This window comes from Parasteatoda tepidariorum, chromosome 4, assembly GCF_982258835.1.
Source record: "Parasteatoda tepidariorum strain Cologne lab strain chromosome 4, Ptep-v5.0, whole genome shotgun sequence".
In the NCBI taxonomy this organism is placed as follows: domain Eukaryota; kingdom Metazoa; phylum Arthropoda; class Arachnida; order Araneae; family Theridiidae; genus Parasteatoda; species Parasteatoda tepidariorum.
In genome coordinates this window covers 116,803,647-116,819,791 of record NC_141758.1, presented here as the reverse complement: position 1 = coordinate 116,819,791, position 16,145 = coordinate 116,803,647, and the positions used below count along the sequence as shown (strand labels likewise).

Below are 16,145 nucleotides of genomic sequence, written 5' to 3'. Positions count from 1 at the left end.
GTGGCCCTTCACTCAAAAAGGTTGTGCACCCCTAGACTAGACGATCGAATATTGATTCACGTTTGAGACCTATTATTTCATTATTTTTCTTTAAATATTTCCCCCCCCTTTTTTTTAAAAAAGAAATGGACATATTTTTTTTAATGAACTCTACTGTTTACAAATACTATTAAAAATTATTTTATTTCATTAACTGTATTTTTTTATAATACTTCATATTGCTTGGTATTTAAATTACTTTAAAAAAAAAACAACCACTTCAGAATATAATAGTTATTAAAAAAATATTTAAAAATTAGTGCTTATAATAATAAATAAAATTTAGATATTAAAACGATACAACCATAATATACTTTGACGTCTGCTTTTTTGACATTTAAAATATAAAGTGTTCTTCAGAAATCTTTATATTCAATCTACAAAATCATGATATAAATGTTCATACGTATCGAATTAAAATATAAACAACAGTTCCTCATTTATTATCACCAATCTATTGAACACTAATGTGCATATATATTATTTAAAAAAATAATAAAATTTATTTTTTTCCTTGACACCAAGCAAGTGCACAGTCATAAGCTCAAGAAACAAAAAATCTATAAAAAGGTATCTAATATTATTGAATAATAAAAAGGAATTGTTCCTTTTATACAAACAAGACATCAATCATTCCTTGTTTCTAGGATTTCACAAGGGTTCCGTCTCCTAGCTATTACTTGGAAAGAACGGCAACATCGACAAAGGGATGGTAACTTTTAAAGAATATACAATGAAAACCAGAAATTCACAATAAACAAAATAAATATTTAATAGGAATCATCATCAAAGTAAAAGTGATAAATAAATATTTTAATTACAAATGTTGAAACAAAACATTTTATTTCAAAATTTAAAACTCTTCTAATTTTTTGTTTTCTTAAGATTCGTGGAAGATGAAGCTTGATTACGAGCCTGAAATGAAAAAGAAACTGTATTTCTCGATTTACATACAATAATAAAAATACACTTAGGAAAAGTTTTTGGTAGCTAAAAATCCTATAAATAAAATTTTTCTGAAAAAAATTGCAACGGTTAGTTTAGGAGAGAAAACTATTACAACTTCCAAAGGCTATAGGTGAGAAGAATTTTAACCAATAACTGCGTAGAAATTTGATTTTAGATATTTTTTAGACCATTTATTTATCTGATGTATCAAAACCATTATTAGTAAATTTAGTTGAAGGCAAAGACTGAGTTATCCAAAGTTAATCTGACAATGATTGTTGACTTCAAAATAGACTTGAAAATTTAAATTTTCAGTTAGTAGCCTGTGGTAGGTAGACTAATAGCTTAGCAGCTAATTTTTCCTCCAACCAAATGAGTCAATAATCAATACTGATAGGTCATTTTTATTTAATTAATGATCCCGATCATTAAGACACAGTTCCCAGTAGAACACCGAAGTCAAGCATCACTGGCTGCGGTCAGTAAGCGGGAGGGTGACCACTTTGATCATCGGTCCTCGTTAAACTGTTTTACCATAAAGTGCGCGACTTCGCGCACAGGTCGTCGGGCTATCAAAATGGAAGAGCCATCCCCTCTGTAGAGGATCAAAATTGTGATGGCATGTCTTCGGATCATCCTCAGGGATGTTTCCCAGACCGTCGCCAATAGCCCATTGTGCAGCTCTAGTGCGACGTAAATAAAAGAAAGCTATGAATAAAAATATTGTAAAATGTTTTCGTTAAATGTTCACGGAATAAAAATGGTTTACTGCATTCATCTAAACTATCCTTTACTATATTTCGGGTAAACGTACGCAATGAGAATGCCTCTGTGGCTGAGCATTAATAAGATCTACGGCCCCTGGCCAAATTATTAGACGCACTATAAGTTTCTATGTAAAATCTTAATTATTAGGTGATACTATACAGCTTTTACGCGGTTTGCACTTGTTTACGTTTAAATGAAACGATATATAATGTAAATTTGACGATAGATTATATAAATATTTATTATATCAGGTATTATATTAGTACATTATTATTAATTCGACCAAATAATTAGACGCACTGCAGTTTTTTAATAACTAGTGTTTTAATAACTGCATGTTTTGCACGAGTGTATATGCGATACATTTATATTTAAACATACATGTAATGAGTGCTATTCTAGAGATTTTTTATATACTTCCTATTTGTAGTTATTTTTAAAGTATTGCATTACAATGTTAACCAATTAATACACGAACGTAAACAAGTGCAAACTGGTTTCAGTCGTGTAAGTCAGTTGATAATTTATATAGAATCTTCAGTGCATCAAATAATTTGGCCAGGAACTGATACTAGGCAAAATCGGTCGAATCGTTCCTCAGAAATCGAACCTTAAATATCTGACTTTCTTAGAATTCGATTTCACAGGAACTATAAAGTACGCTTTTGTATCTGATTTCATAAATTAAAATATCGTCTGCATTAATTAATCAGCCTATTTTCGGTCACCCCCTCAAATCATTAAGATTAAGTCCTGAACGTGAAGATCCGATCATTAGATCAAAAGTTATTCGGCGTGGTCAGCTTTTTTGTTTTTCGTACTTTGACAATGTTTTTTGTTTTTTTTCCCCAGCAAGTTTGCACTTTATTTCTTTGAAGATATAAAAAAGCATTGATCACTTAAATCACAAATATTTGATTATTTTGAAAGTTAAAAGAACAAATACATAAAAAGTGCTTTAAAATTAAAAAAACTATTTCATGTAAACATGAATTAAAACTTCTTAATATCTCCTTATATTTAACCTAGCCAATTTTTTATTCAACACCATTTTGACAATCGGTGAAAATAAGTTCTCCAGTTAAGTTTATCTTCTAAAAGTAGCAGAGTAGTGAACGCATATATTTAACCTAGCCAATTTTTTATTCAACACCATTTTGACTATCGTCGAAAATTAAGTTCTCCAGTTAAGTTTGCCTTCTAAAAGTAGCAGAGTAGTGAACGCATTTCTAAAGTAGTTTGTAGTTGCTACATTTTTCAAAAAAAAAGTAGTTATAGTTAACAACAATTGTAATAAAGTAGAACTACAGAGTTAGCTACTGAAGTTAACTACAAAGAAAATGTAGTTTTACCGACCACCACCCCTGGGTGCTATCTATGGGGGCAATTTGATCTAGGAGAGCGATGAATGAATACCAATACTATTTGAATTATAAATCAAAATGATGAATGAATACCAATACTATTAATTATAAATCAAAATGATGAATAAATACCAATGCTATTTTTATTATGAATGAATACAATTACAAAGATTTTAAAAACTAAGCGATGATTTTAAATCACGTATTGGAGATATTTAAAATATGGATAAAGCAGGATGGATTATCAAGATGATTTAACTGAGTAAATTATAGATGATTATGGAAAAAATATCTTAAACTTTAAAATGGCAAGATTTCCATTTGACATATTGATGATATAAAATTTCATTTGCAAAAAAAAAAAAATATTCAGAGTCAACATGTTTTGAAGCTTGAAAATATGCGCCCATTCTCAAGACTCGCCAGATGTGAATGAGGCATGAATATATTCCTCACTCACATCATGGAGTCTTGAGAATGAGCACCTGTTTTTAAGCACTCAAATCACTTAGATTTTTATTACCAGCAGCATATTTTTTTTTAAGCAAATGAAGTTTTATACATATTGTCAGTGGATAAATACAATATAAAATGGTAGATTTCCGAACCTGTGCAATATTTTCTTCATTTGAACCTTCAGATCCTGAATCAGAAATTTCTCGTTTGACAGGAGCTTTTCTGTCCAGTTCTTCCTTATCTTCATCATATTGTATTGGAAATGAAGATTCAGATATCTCCTTCTTAATCGGCATTTGAGACTTATCTGGACTTTCTGACAGTTGATTTTCTGTAAGTCAATGGTAATTGTATAATTAGATTCAAATTCAATTATAAATGCAAGTTTTCTAAAAAAAAATAAACCTTTTGCTAACTTATAGAATGAAAGACTTTTCTGTAATAATAAAGTAAGCGAAAGACATAAATCCACTACAATATTAACCTAAGAGCCGAGATGGCTCAGGTGATGGAGCGTTCGCAGTCTCGTGAGCTGAACCGGGTTTGAATCCCAGCTGGTCGATACGAATTCCGCATTCGCCTTGCACTGACCACAATACTGACGTAAAATATCCTCAATGGTAGACGGATCAGAGGTTAGAGTCCTCTTGCCATCAGGCTAACCTTGGGAGATTTTGCTCACCATGTAACCCAAATGTGGGTTAGTTCCATCAAAAACTCCTCCACGAAGGCAAATTTCTCACACTACTTGATACAGGAGTTCCCTTGTCTTCCAGATTAGGTTAAAAATTACAAGGCTACTGCGTGGAGCGTTAGTAGTCGTAAACCACAAAATCGGGTCGGCTGTTCAATGACAATTTTAAAATAAAATACTTATCTAAAATCTTAATTGCCTAATTTTTATAAAATAATTCATCATAATGTAGTCACCTTCATCATAACTAGGGCTGCAAGTTTGTCGCGGGAAAAAATTCGCGGAAAAATCACAGGAAATTTTGAAAATTACACAAATTCTAAACATAAAAAAATTTATTATATAAATGATGCAAAAGACAGAAATTGCGCAAATAATAAAAAAAAAGCTCATAAATACACAATAAAAGTATTTCTTTGAATTTCAAGCAATATTAATATTTTTATTTAAATGAACAGAATTTTGGTACAAAGTATTGTACATTGTCAGATTATTCTCATTAATGCTTCGTCTTTCATCACTTAATGCATTTTTATACTTAGAAAACGATCTTTCTGCGTCAACGCTGTTTTTAGGCACCGACAAACATCCAATTGCCAACTTTGGAGCGTTCGGCCTTTGATTTCCAAAACTCGATCAATTTTCCTTCACCAACGCGCAATTCCTTGGCCGTTGCTTTGTAAGAAGTAAATGCTGTAAAACTCAAACATTCTACATTCAAACTTCTAGTTACAAGTCCCTACTAACTACTAGTCCCTCTCATCTAAGAAACTGATTCATATTTAAGAGATCACAAGAAGCCGCCTAGGAAAAATTAACTGAATATGTAGAAAGGCAGTAGAAATTTCGTTGCCCAGTGCAATAGCATGTATAACAGTTTTTCTGTCAAAGATTTGATTTATAACATTTTCCTTACTTTCCAATTTCTTTTGTACTCTTACTGACTTCAGGAAGGTAATTACCCTCCCTAAGTGCAGAAAGACCACCTTAGTTGACAAGATTGTGATTATCTCTTATCTCTGAACTATTTTCATGTCATTTTGCTATTGATTCACTCCCCTAAATATCTAATCAATTTTACACATTCAATTTAAGGTTCAGGAAAATAAAAAATTCTGTTTTATAAAAATAATAAATAAAATAAAAAAACTCTAACTTTAAGCAATTTTCACGCAAGTCAAGACATATTGAGAAATTAGCGGATTTTAGGAAAAAAGATGACAATTTCGCGGAAATTCGCGCCGCGACAAACCTGCAGCCCTAATGATCAATAGTGCATAATCAACTCCATAGGTCCTCATGACTTACAGGTATGCTGTACTTTTTTTTTTCTGTGAATCTTGGGAGGTTTACTTTCAAAGAAGTATTAACCATGTTCCCTATCAAGTAATACTTAGGTGTAAGGGGATGTAAATCTAATAACTGAAACTGACTGAAAACTAAAAGCTCCTATTCGGTATAATTTGTCTGACTTGAATATTTGAGCTAATAGGAAAATCATATTCATTTATCTGTAGCTACATCTAGAATTATGTACTTATATCAAGCTTTTTAATGTATTCTTTTTTATCGAAAAATATTTTTGAAAGTTTAAATATATATTCTTGTAGATTATTTAATTATTTCTTTGAAAATATTTTAAAAACAATTTATGTTGATAAACTTCGTTATTAGGGTATCCTTCCTGTAGACGGACAACTCTCATAAACGGACAATTTTTTCGGTCCCAAGAAAGTCCTCTTAACCGAGGTTTCACTGTATACGTAAATGAAAACATATAAAAGGTAATTTATATTTCTTAAGTTATACAAACTAACAATTTTCACATTACATAGATTAAGACTGTAATGAATAAATGGAAGTATAAAATAAAAAGAGAAAAATGTGAAAGAAAATCTGAACTGATATATTATTACCAATATTGTAAAGAATAACACATTATTTAAATATAAACATTATTTTGTATGAAAATGAGTTGCATTTTGTTTGATTTCAAATGGGGCAAGAACCTTGCATTTCCAATCTTATAAAATGCTACAAAAATAATTGTAATTTTATGAGTATGCTATACTTCTGGGAGAAACCCTTCACGGCAAATTCTCTTCATAATTACTTGAAAGTATAGATTAAAGTGAGTTCAACTATACACCTAGAGCATTGATGGACAAACCTTTCTGATCCAAGGCAAAAATGCAAAGAAAAAAAAGTTTGGTGAGCTAAGTAAAAACTTCTAAAATAAAATACAAAAAATGATATACAAGTTTTAATTTAAATATTTAATGAGATGAATGAAATTAGGATTTCATTTTTAAAAGTTCCTTATATTGAAGTTCCAAGTGAGATGTTCTTATTTTAAGGAGCGAGGCTAAACGTTTGTCTGCTTCTGAAATGATTTTTTCTAAGGTTCATAGTTGAAAACACTTGTGCACATAGATAAGATGAAGCAAACATAGCACTGATTTTCTTGGCCTGAGATATTAAATTTGGGAAACTAGCTTTTGGTAATGATTTGTAAAACTCAAACTTTGGCATATTTAGAAACAACTGCTTCAGATGGCACCAATTTTCTGCTATTCTATTTAGAACTTTTGCTTTTAACATTTTACCAATTGAAGCTGACTGTGCTAGCTATTTCCATCAATTTATGTTTTGAAGAACAAAAATAGAGAAAGTAAAAAGATCGTCAGTACTTTGTTGTTAGAAAAGAAAGAACAAAAATAGCTTTAAACAAATTAGACAAGAAAATGGGTGTATATTGTTTACATTCGCTATGGATCGGCAAGTTAAAATTCGATCTGTGTGCCGGATAAAACCTTCTGGCGGGCCGCAGTTTGCCCATACCTGATTTAGAGCAAACAATGAAGTATCAAATGTTGAAAAAATGTGTGTAACTTATTGCATAGTGAAATAACACATTTAGTCACTTTAAAAATATTTACTCCAGGCTTAAATGAAATCACTTTTCTGTAAAATATCAACAGAGATGAAATAGAATTTCCCATAAAAATTTTCTCTCATGATACAGTGTGCTCTCAAGAGGACGCCACACCACGGGTGAAACTTTTCGTCGCTAATTCTCTTTCACCTTCATGATAAATTTTTTTAAAAAAAGAAAAAGTGAGTTCAGACAAACCTAGAGTAAGCAATGAAGTTTCAGTTGCTGAAAAAAAAAATCAAAATATCAAAATACAAACAAATTATTGAAAGAGAACTTTTCCATTACGTAATCCTAACTTATCATCGTATAATTCATTTTCATTTTGATACTTAAAACATTTCCTTTCATTATTTGAAACTTCATGCCTTGCTCTAGGTTTATCTGAACTCCCTTTTTCTTTAGTTTCAATTTCAAATTAGTTATGGAGGTGAAAAAGAATTTGCAATGAAAGGTTTCCCCCCGTGGTATGGCGTCCTCTTAAGACAGCCAAATAAAGTCAAGAAGACACTTTGTGGGGTGAGGAGACAATGTCAACCTTCATCTATGAAAAGGTACTCCTTCGTAGAATTGAGTTAACATGTCTTATATACTAGGGAAATGGAATTGTATTTTTGTAGTGGTAGATATACACTACAACTTATTTTGAAAGGGTCAGTAAAATAGGAATTTCTTCTTACTTTCCAAACATCTCAGAAAACTTCCAAAAACTATGACTAGCTTCCTCCTCAGGGGGTGGACTTGGGGTTGGACTCAGCATGTAAACTGGTATCCTGGCAGAATGTTCAGTTGGGATACGCATCTGGAAAATTGGAATAACATTACACATGAGAAGCTTCATTTATGCAATTCATATAACGACCCTTGTTATTCAAACAAAAATGGACATTATTATGTGAGCTCATCATGTTCCAAGTACACAAATATTTGTGCATGGCTAATAAATAGACCAGAGTTTCTCAAAAGGTGTTTTTCAAACCTTACTGTTCAGTGATAGGATCAATAAGGTACGGAGGTACTTTATTTAGGTCACTCTAAAGCTGCACAATGGGCTATTGGCGACGGTCTGAGAAACATCCTTGAGGATGATTCGAAGAAATGTCATCGCAATTTTTATTCTCTGCAGAGAGGATGGCTCATTTGCTTTGGTAGCCCGATGACCTGTGCAGGTAGTCGAGCACTTTACAGTCGAACAATTTATCGAGGACGGATACCGTGCACCCTCAGTCTCTACATGGGCTGATCAAAGTGGTCATCTACTGACCATAGCCAGCAATGCTTGACTTTGGTGTTCTACTGGGAACCGCGTCTTTACGATCAGCCCACTGCAGGATCATTGGTAAGATCAAGTGGTTCCGGATGTAAGTACATTTTTTAAAAACAGTAATGATTTTTGAAATCGGTAATTTTTCTTATATTCAAACAAAAATTTAGAAATTAATTATTATTATTTTTTTATATAAAATTATTGAAGTAAAATGCCAAGGAAGGCAAATTGCCAAAATTTGAAAAATAATTTTTAAAACAATATATCGAATAAATTATTAAAAGAATATAGAATCTAAGATAAAATATTCTATCAATATTTCTTATTGAAATTATTATTTCAAATAAAATAATTGAAATGAAAAATAAAAAATTTTGTTTATCTGACAATCATTTTCAGCGTTTATAAAAGCTCCCTTTTGAAAACCAAAACCAGCTTATTTTATAGTTTTTGATACCATAATCAAGTTTATTAATCAAAAGCTACTTTATTTTATTAATACGCTACTACTTTATCATATGTATAAACCAAAAACCAATTCAGATGCCACTTTAGACCTGTGACATTAACTGTCTTTTTAAATCCAGGACAATTATTGATAAAAACGATGATTCATTGCTCTTCAAAATTATCAACAGTCTTCCACTTGGATAGAATATACACAGCTTCAAGCAAACTTAAGAGTTTCCATTTTTAGTTTCATGGTCGAAAAAATAATTAAGAACCGCAGTACTAGATTGATTTGGGCAAAAAATGCAAATTTTTCTTTTCTTTATATTCTTATTTCTTCCTTCCTTTTCACAGTGTAGGGTTCTTTCTGTAACTCTTAAAAATCATGAGGTGATTTTGCTCTAGGGGTTGGTAAAAGTAGAAAACATAGGATTAGCTATGCGCATTGTTAGCTGGTGGGTCGAAAGAGGGTATATGTCCACCTCAGTAAATAGAAATCTCTAAAAGTCCCCCCTCAAAATTTCAGAGAATTTCAAATAATCATCAAAATTAAAAACAAGAGAATTAAGCTTTTTACAAATATTTAGCACATTTCAAAAAATCTTTTCTACATGTGTGAAGTTTTTTTTTCTGATAAAGTATTCTGAATTCTCAAAAATTAGTCTCTTGTAATGACTATGGCATGGGCTTCTTAGTATACATAAAAGTACCATACAAAAGAATAGATTATGGATGGTTAACCATGTAAAGCTAAGCACAGGTGGCGCTTGAGGTTAAAATTCGTCAATTTTCAAAAATTGAGAATTATTTATTGATTTTAGTATTTCTTATCTAGGTGGTATTTTGTAAGAATTTTGTAGATTTCTTTGCTTTGTGCGAAAGCTCTTAAACTGCCCCTTCTTTTTTTATTTTTCCTAGTGTAAGAGCTTTAAAAAACATCCTTAAATAATTTTCAGTTCAACAACAAAGAGCTTCATAAAATTCTACTTTAATAGTGAAATGTATTGTTGACTTTCAATTCAACAACAAAGAGCTTCATAAAAACCTACCAAAATAATTCCTAAAAAGTGGAAAGAGTTTCCTTGTGAGAAAAAAAACTGTTAAAGGTTAGGATAATAAAATAAAAGATTACTTTACTGCTGTATTTATCACATACTGTCCTTTCACACATTTTACACTTTATTTTCCATGGACCAAAGAAGGAAAACCTAACTTGTTTGCAAGTGAAACAGACCTAGAACAAACAGTTAAAATTTTATCTTTTAAATAGTCACAAAATTCTACATTGACAGTAAAGATCGGACAAAAAAAAATCAATTAAAGATAAACAGGAAGAGATAGTATAGTTTGTCTAAAGTGAGAAATCCCCATGCCATTCGTGTGGCGGTGACTATGGTAACGAAGTATAACTATTTCACGTAGGGGTAGTGGGGTCGTTGTTTAGGACAGGTTTTAGCTCGGGTGGGCAAAAGAAAGGGAATATTTTTCTTCGTGTTAGCCCTAGAGTGAAGAGAAGCTACGCTCCCTAAGATGCACTATTATTGTTTCCATAGCCGCAGACTTTTTGGAGGTGAGAGTTCTTACAATAGACAAACTATACAGTTTGCAGCCTTCGGCACAAGAAACCTGGAATTTATTTTCACCAAGTTTCAAAATCAGTAACTAACTTTGTTGCTAGAAAACATGCTAACGGGAAATATTATAAAATAATATTTTTGCAGTATGTCAGACCATAATAAATTACATACAGTAAAAGCTCGATAAAATGAGTACCCGAGTAGCACAGGAATATTGTTAGACACTATTATTATAATATTGATCAGCATCGTGAATGCAAAGAAAACCAAAGGCATTTGCGCACATTACGTCATCGAGTGATAACACAATTTCATAAGAAGTTACCAATTTATTCCTGTTAGTTAATTAATTTCATAGGAAGCTAGTTTAGCAATAATATACAAGAAAAAATGTTTAGAAGACTAAAATAATTCATTTTTGCTGAAAAAATCAAAGAGTCAAAATTTGCATTGTATAAAAATTTTTTGTAAACAACAATGAATATATGTAATGTTTTTTCGATTTGCATCCTTTTACCTTCCGTTTGAGAGTTAAATTTATTCATGAACAAAGCATTTTAAATGGATGAAAATGTTGCTTACTTCGCATTAGGATAGCTATAGCAGAAAGTGATGTGTATTTACTGTAAAAGGTATTAATTATTGTCCTGTATTGAAAAAACTATAAAATTATCAGCTTTTCATTCAATTATTTGTATTTTTAATGTTCTATATATTTGATGATCTGAAAATCTGCGTTGTAGGCCTAATCTGTAATATCTTGTCCAGAGTTTTAAGAAGCTTTAAATGTTATTTTATTTCAAATTGAATATTTTTTTTAAAACTTTAAACGCAGACTTTTTATGTTTCATTATATCGTAACAAATTGTTTAACTGGATCATCCACCATACAGCACCAGATTTTCATCTGTTTCCAGAACTTGAGGAATTTCTAGGTGAAAAGCACTTTGGGAAATGATGACATGTTGAAAGAAACTGTTACTAAGTGGTTTAATGGCCAGGCAGCAGAGTTCTTAGTTGAAATTGTAAAATGAATAAATGTTCCTATTTTAGTTAGTGATACAATTAACGTTCATATATAAAGTTTCTTTTACAAGATGATTCTTACTTATGTAGCGTTTCTACCGCTGCAAAAATACCATTCCAATTCTATATAAGACATGTTAACTCGATTACATGGTGGGGTACCTTTTCATAGATGAAGGTCAACATTGTCGATAAATACATCCCCACATTGGTGACCTTCGGACGTGATGTGAACATGCCTACCTTGACAGAAATTCCCACTTCGATATGAACACGTCTATCTTGACATTAACGTCCACTTCGATCTGAACACAAACGCCTACTTCATTGGATGGTCCACATTGAACAGTTGACTTGCTACTTGTGATTGCGACATTGTCCATCTCCTCGCGCTATTGCTGCTCAGTCTTGATCGACAATGTAGAATGTATACACTTGACTGCTAAAGGGAACACAGGAGCGACCACGACCGTGAACTTAATACAGCTCTAAAAAAGTACGATGATCTTAATACAGCTCTCCCAGCTTCTCACAAAACAGCATTGAATCGACTAGCAGTATTCATGTATCGAATTCTATCGCAAATATAATTATGGTAGGGGAGTGCTGTAGCGTTTATACCCCTACAAAAATATAATTCCAATTCACTAGTATTTAATACATGTTAACTCGATTCTATGTTAGGGTTTCATAGATGAAGGTTGACATTGTCGATAACAACTCACTCCCCGCACTTAATTAGATGATATTTCAAAATGTATCTATTAAGCTAAAATCTTTCGTAGTACAATGTTAGGTATACAAGATTAAACAAACTTAATTTTACTTTAAACAGATCATAAATCGCAAAGCGCTTTAATTTTTTAAAATACAATTCACTTTAGAACGCGAACATTAAGTTATTCATAAAATATTTTTGGAATTATTCCTCTCCTGAAAGTACTTTTCTCTTTAAATTTGGTTGCAGTTTTTTTTTAAGGAGAAATTTTAGTGAGAAATAAAAAAAAAGATAAGTTTATTAAAATTACAGTTATTAAAAGAATGACAAATTAAAATTATAAAACGGCTGTTTGTACATTGGAAAAGAGAAAAAACTGTAAGCAAAGCCATTTCGTTGCTACCTTTTTTTGATTATATTAGCCACCATAAAATTTTATATATCTTCCTCAATAAATCAAATACCCTCCTCGTCATTGAAAAGCCTATTCTTTCAATCACTTGTCATGGAGCTCATATTTAGCGATACAAACCAGCCAGTTTCAGCAGAAATTTAGAGACAAGACATCAATTAGCTCCTCTTCAAAAAAAAAAAAAAAAACTTGCACAATTTTTATACAAAAAAGAAAAATTTGAAAAGTATAACAGTGAATGGGTAATTACAGTTTGGTCAGTAATATGGGTGAATGTAACACAAAGTTAAAAAAAAATTATCAATTGTATCACTAATAAGTTTATGTTTAGATTAATGAAGTATTTATGATGATCATGAACAGTTTAAATCAAATTTATCAAAGAATAAAAATGATTGTTTATCTATAATTTGGTCAAAATAGGAATTTCATTCAGCAAAATGTGAATTGTGTTCCTCCAAAAATATAAGTTTGCGAAGCCCCTGATGTCTAAACATTTTTTACTCTTTTTAAAGTTATTTTAACATTAAATATGTTTATTTGCTTATAATAACGCACAATTTCATCTTTCCATAATTTAATCTACAATTATAGATTGTCGTTATAACGGACTGCATAGGCATCTGTTAACGTTGTTTTTAGACTGCTGGAAGTTGCTGCTTTAAAATGGTGGTCAGTTTGAAAATAGTTGATAACAAAATTTCTCTTGAAATAAAAAACAAGACTCCGTTTGGCAAATAGGACTGCCTAGGGGTCGAGAAAATTTGTTCTTAATTTACAAAACTCTTGTCTGACCAGTCTTTGCATATACTTCTGAAGCTTGGACAATGACAAAACTGGAGGAAAATTGTATCACAATGTTTGAGAGAAAGATTTTGAGGAGTATACCTGGTGGTGTAACTGAAAACAATAACTGGAGAAGGAGATTTAACTTTGCCCGATATTATTAAACATTAACAGTTTGATATTATTAAATACATAAAAATAAACAGAATGAATTGTATGGCCCATGTGATTCGAATGAGTGATGAGAATTCAATAAAAAAGATATTGCTTTTTAGACCCAATGGAAAAATTTCTTACAATTCATGAAAAGAATTGGACATCCAAGATAAATTGGAAATCGTTATGGAGAAATGTTTAGAGGAAGGCATTGGCCCACATTGGGCTGTCTGGCCAGCTATGATGATGATGAGTTTGAAAACATCCTTTTACAGTTTATTTTTTCAGTTATCAATTTAATACGTTGACGAATTTTATAATAATTTTTTTTTAAACTAAAGAAGAATAAATAAGCAGGTTTCAAAAGCAAAGAGCAGTGATTACCTTTCCCTTGCATATGTCGTCGTAGAGTGTAGGATCTACAATTAGACTTTCAAGCTCAGCTTTCGTCAAAACGTTGCGGATGTGGACGACTTCTTCTAAAGTCAAGGAAAGACATTCAAGGCTCTGCCACTGAGACTGAAAAAGAATGTTAATGACTTGAAAAATACAATTAAAGCCTCATGAAATGACTTCAAAAAGAAAAATAGTGTTTTTAAAAATGTTGGAAAAATTGTTTTATATTACCACCACTTTTTGTGAAAAATCACAAAGCATAATTTGCATTTATCAATGTAGTAAAAAATGAGATAAAAATTTTTAAAAAAAATTTGAAAAAATAAAATTTAACTAATTATTTGATAAAGGAAGAATCTAACCTTCTTTAAGTTTGCAAAAATACCAGAATTGAATTGTGTTGTCAAATATTTTTTTTTAAATTAGAAGATTGCCTAATGTCCTAAAGTAAATTCTTCCTTCTTTACATCTTGTAAAAACTCTGTTCAACATCAACAGTTGCAGGAACCACATAACTTGGGGGATCTCTGATCCCTCACATTTTATAGAGGGAGGAACACAGCCTTTTCTAATATCACAATTTTTCAATAAATATTTTTTTAATACGTAATCTCTGTATACAAAAGGAAAAAACTTTCTGTTGTAATTCCAAAAAAAAAAAATAATAATACAGTAGGGAACCGATTATCCGGAACGATCGGGACCATCGGTATTCCAGATAACTGATTTTTCTGGTTTTCTGAATCGCTACAAAAAGCCGTTTTTTTATTGTTAAACCCAACTAAAAAAAAAAATATTTGGAAATAATCATAAAAAGAAGAAAAATGATGAGATAATACACTAATAATTATTTCCAAAATGACGGTAAGGTAAACATCTTTCAAAAAAGAAAGAAAAATCCTAAAATTTTAAGAGGAAAAAAAAACGTCAGGAAAATTTATCGAATTTTGTTCCGGTTTTTTGGTTTTCCGGTTTTCTGACTTCCGGATAACGGGTTCTGTACTGTAATAATAAATTACCTTATTTCAAGAGATCTTTAATATTTCCTTGGTGGGAACTGCTACCAAAATCATCCCCCCCCCCACAAAGGCAATCTATGGTGACCAACGGAAAAAATCTTACTTTTAAATGTTTTTTTTTTAATTTTTTATTTTTTATTTATTTCTAATGGCAGAAATTGACAAACTCTTAACAAGAAGAATATATGCAAATGAAATAGATAAGAGAAAAAAAGTCAATGACTCATTAGCAGTTGCCTAGCACTCCAATATCTTTTCATTTCGGAGTCTCCGTGTACAGCCGAACATCCCATCAAGTGCTTCCTTTCCATTAATTCGAATTTCCTACAGAGTGAGCAAATCGGACTCGGTATAAATACCAATGCGGTGGAGGTGGTGCGCAAGACAGTCATGACCCACAGCAAGTCTAAATTCTGCCACAGCCTTTTCACGGGATCTGTCTGAAATGCACCAGTCTAAAATGTTCCCCCAACTTTTCAGGGATATATGGGATGAAAGGGACACTTTCCAATTTTTCCACATTAAATTTTTGATGTAGATTTTCGTGGAATGAAAAGAAAAATTGGAATTTAGTTGTTGGATTATTTTTGTGCCTTTTTTTGCCAACATATATCAGCTTGTTCATTGCCGTAGATATCGCAATGCCCTGGGATCCATTGTAGAGTAACCTGACAACCATCGATCTTCAATTTCTCCAAGAGACTATCTTGTATATTCTTGGATATGGGCATTTCCTTAGATGCAATGGCCTGTGTGGCAGCTTTGGAGTCAAGAGAGAATAACAGTCTTTTTGTAGAGGTGTCTTGGAATTAGCTGTATCAGAGCCACATTGATCGCTGTTACCTCTCCCTCAAAGGAGAGGTAGCAGCGTTACTTTTAAATGTCATAGTGAAAAAAAAAAAGAAGAAAAAAAATAGCAGAGAGGAAAAAAAAGCTAGAAAAAAGAGAAAAAATCTAATATGCTATCATATTGTGCTTGTTTAAAAACGGATTAATTATTTAATATGTTGGCTTAAGCAAAATATATATAGCATAATTAAAATTAAAAAAACAAAGAAAATTAAGAAAAGCAATTGTTAGACAAACAAATAGATAAATTTTTTTTTCTTCCTCTCTTCGAATTTTTATTATTAT

The 16,145-nt window shown here is 31.3% G+C and overlaps 2 long non-coding RNA genes across 2 annotated transcripts; both read right to left on the bottom strand.

The window, feature by feature from the left end:
* Positions 1–786: 786 nt before the first annotated feature.
* On the bottom strand, positions 787–3,882 carry LOC147812621 (uncharacterized). Its single transcript, XR_015433471.1, has 2 exons — positions 3,728–3,882; positions 787–954 (listed from the first exon to the last, which is right to left on the bottom strand). It is a non-coding gene; the product is annotated as an uncharacterized LOC147812621 (long non-coding RNA).
* A 6-nt stretch (positions 3,883–3,888) lies between these two features.
* LOC147812620 (uncharacterized) lies at positions 3,889–14,025 on the bottom strand. The gene is made up of 4 exons (XR_015433472.1): positions 13,981–14,025; positions 10,059–10,155; positions 7,885–8,006; positions 3,889–3,906 (listed from the first exon to the last, which is right to left on the bottom strand). It is a non-coding gene; the product is annotated as an uncharacterized LOC147812620 (long non-coding RNA).
* Positions 14,026–16,145: the final 2,120 nt, after the last annotated feature.